The 2,500-nt window shown below is 46.6% G+C and overlaps 1 protein-coding gene across 1 annotated transcript in view; it reads left to right on the top strand.

The window, feature by feature from the left end:
• LOC123508326 (serine-rich adhesin for platelets-like) overlaps window positions 1-2,500 on the top strand; it is a 303,730-nt gene that overhangs the window by 708 nt on the left and 300,522 nt on the right. The gene's annotated exons all lie outside the window — the stretch shown is intronic.

Genomic DNA, 2,500 nt, shown 5'->3' with positions numbered 1-2,500 from the left:
AAAAAATGACAGACAATGCTTTGCTTTTTTTTGTTTCGAGACAATACGCGAAAAGCAAGTCGCTTGAATCACCCTCCTCACGGGTACGACAAGGTGAGGTCGCTGACTTTTGCTGTCAGAGAGCAGGAGATGGAGAAGGAGGAGGAGGAGGTGGAGGAGGAGGAGAAGGAGAAGGAGGAGGAGGAGGAGGAGAAGGAGGAGAAGAAGCAGGAGAAGGAGGAAGGTGGAGGAGTGAGTCGCACATTTCCCACCCCTGTTCGAGTCTCAAGAGCAAAAGAGGAGGCGCTCCGGGAAAAAGATAAAAATAAAAACAGTTGCATTGTGGGGCGCCGAGACCCTTGGTGCGCACCTGGAAAGAATGTCATTGGTGCCACATGCGATGCGGGACTCTCTTCATGACAGTTTAGATTATCGAGAATGAGGCTCCTTTTGTGTGTGTGTGTGTGTGTGTGTGTGTGATGGTGGCTGTGGGACGAGGCAGGGAGGGCGTCACTAACCTTGACGCTGGCCGGCCACTCAGCATCCGAAGCCCACTCGCGGAAGTGCAAGGGCCTCGTCCACCTCTTCGCCCCCACGCCACGCCCATCACTGCTTCACCACAGCCCCGCCTCTTCCCATCACCACCCACAACTTAACTCCCCGCCCCATATAGCCCCATCCCACCCACAAACTTACTCTTCTGCCCACACAGACCTCCTTACCTTCTTCCCAAACCCCCATACTTCCCTCACACACCTCCATACCTTCCCAACGACCCCCCATACCTTCCCTCACAGCTCCCTACTTTGCCCCGCCCCTCCCACCACCGCCCCACCACACTCTGCTGCAACCCTCTTCCAAGCTGCCTTCCAGATCGCCCTCTCGGCCTTTCTCTGCGCTTTCTCCTTCCTCTTCCTCTTCCTCCGTTGTTGCTTTTCCTGTTTTGACAGATTCTTTCTCATACCCTCTCCTTCTCCTCCTTTTCTTCTTCTTCTTCTTCTTCTTCCTCCTTTTTCTCCTCCTCCTCCTCCTCCTCCTCCTCCTCCTCCTCCTCCTCCTCCTCCTCCTCCTCCTTTACTCCGCTCCACTCTTCCTCCTCTCTCTCTGCTCGTTTACTGGCTCCTCACTTGACTTTTCTTCCCATTTCTCCTCTTCTCTTCCTCCTCCTCCTCCTCCTCCTCCTCCTCCTCCTCCTCCTCCTCCTCCTTTTTTTTTTTTCTACTTCCTCTGCCGACTCTATTTGGTTGATGTGGTGTAATCTGCAGCTCAAAATGACAGAAAACGCAGGCAAAAAGAAATTAAAAGCGCAACAAGGAGAGGGAAGAAGTAATCGTGTTGTCGTCATAGGCAATGCATGTAATTTCCCTTGATTGATGTTGTGGGATTTTTAGCCTTGAGAAATGAGAGAAAGAAAATATGAATGTTAACTTGATATACGGACTTTTAATTTAACAGCTCTAGATTTTCAACTTTGAATCTCTAAATTTCCATGCGGGTTCTCTATCTTTTACTTTTGAAATGAGAGAAAGATAAATGTGAACCTTATAATATAGAGTTTAAGATTGACAACACTAGATTTTAAACTTTGAATCGCTAAATTTCCTCGCGGGTTTTCTCTAACTGAATCACCAGTATTAGAGAGACAGATGGGTAGCTTAACGTCAATCAAGATATCTGTAGCACCAATCAGCTCGCAGATGGATTTTTTTATGAGGTGAAACTGGCCAACGGCAACAAAAGGCAAAAAAAAAAAAAAAAGGCTCACTTATCTGCCAGTCCCCTTGCAGGTCAAAGGGTCAGCCGAAAGAAAGGGACAAATGTCTTGAAACTTCTCTCTTAAAGGCAGTCAAGTTGTAAGAGGATGGAAATACAGAAGCAGGGAGGGAGTTCCAGAGTTTACCAGATTATAATGCACTCGTTAGCTTTTCACGGATGCAGAAATTCCTAGATGGGCAGTAGCAATGTAAATAATTATGTATGACTGCCAAGATAAGTGAGTAACGTGACGAACAAAACTCGATACTCTTAAAATAAATAACACAAACAATCTTTAACCCCATTCAATACTGAGACGCATTTTTACCTTGAGATGTGTGTACGATTAGACCATTTCATTGACACTAGGAATGGTCTATGGAGGTTAGAAGATTAATGGCCACAGTCTTCGCTATTTCAATCCCCACATAAGTATTCGAAGCTGCGTAGAATCACCATATAGTAAGCAGAGTGAATGTAGAAACGCGTCCTGGTACTGAAGAGGTTAATTATTTTTCATGAACTGCAGAAAATATATGAAAATCGAGTATACAAAGATAGACTAAACATAAAGACTAGACATAAAGAGCAAAAGCGTTTCTGAAGACTGGCCCAGGCGAGAGAAGGGAAGAGAAGAGAAGGGAAGGGAAGGAGGCCATCAGCGAGGTATGAGAAACACCACGGACTGATTCCCATCCCTCAGGTACACATTAAGCCTGGCGCCCCTTCACCTGTTCCCTAACCCAATTATGATCCTTGTATTGTG

This window comes from Portunus trituberculatus, chromosome 24 (assembly GCF_017591435.1).
Source record: "Portunus trituberculatus isolate SZX2019 chromosome 24, ASM1759143v1, whole genome shotgun sequence".
Lineage (NCBI taxonomy): Eukaryota > Metazoa > Arthropoda > Malacostraca > Decapoda > Portunidae > Portunus > Portunus trituberculatus.
The sequence above is the reverse complement of the archived record's forward strand: the minus strand, read 5'-3'. Positions and strand labels throughout refer to the sequence as shown.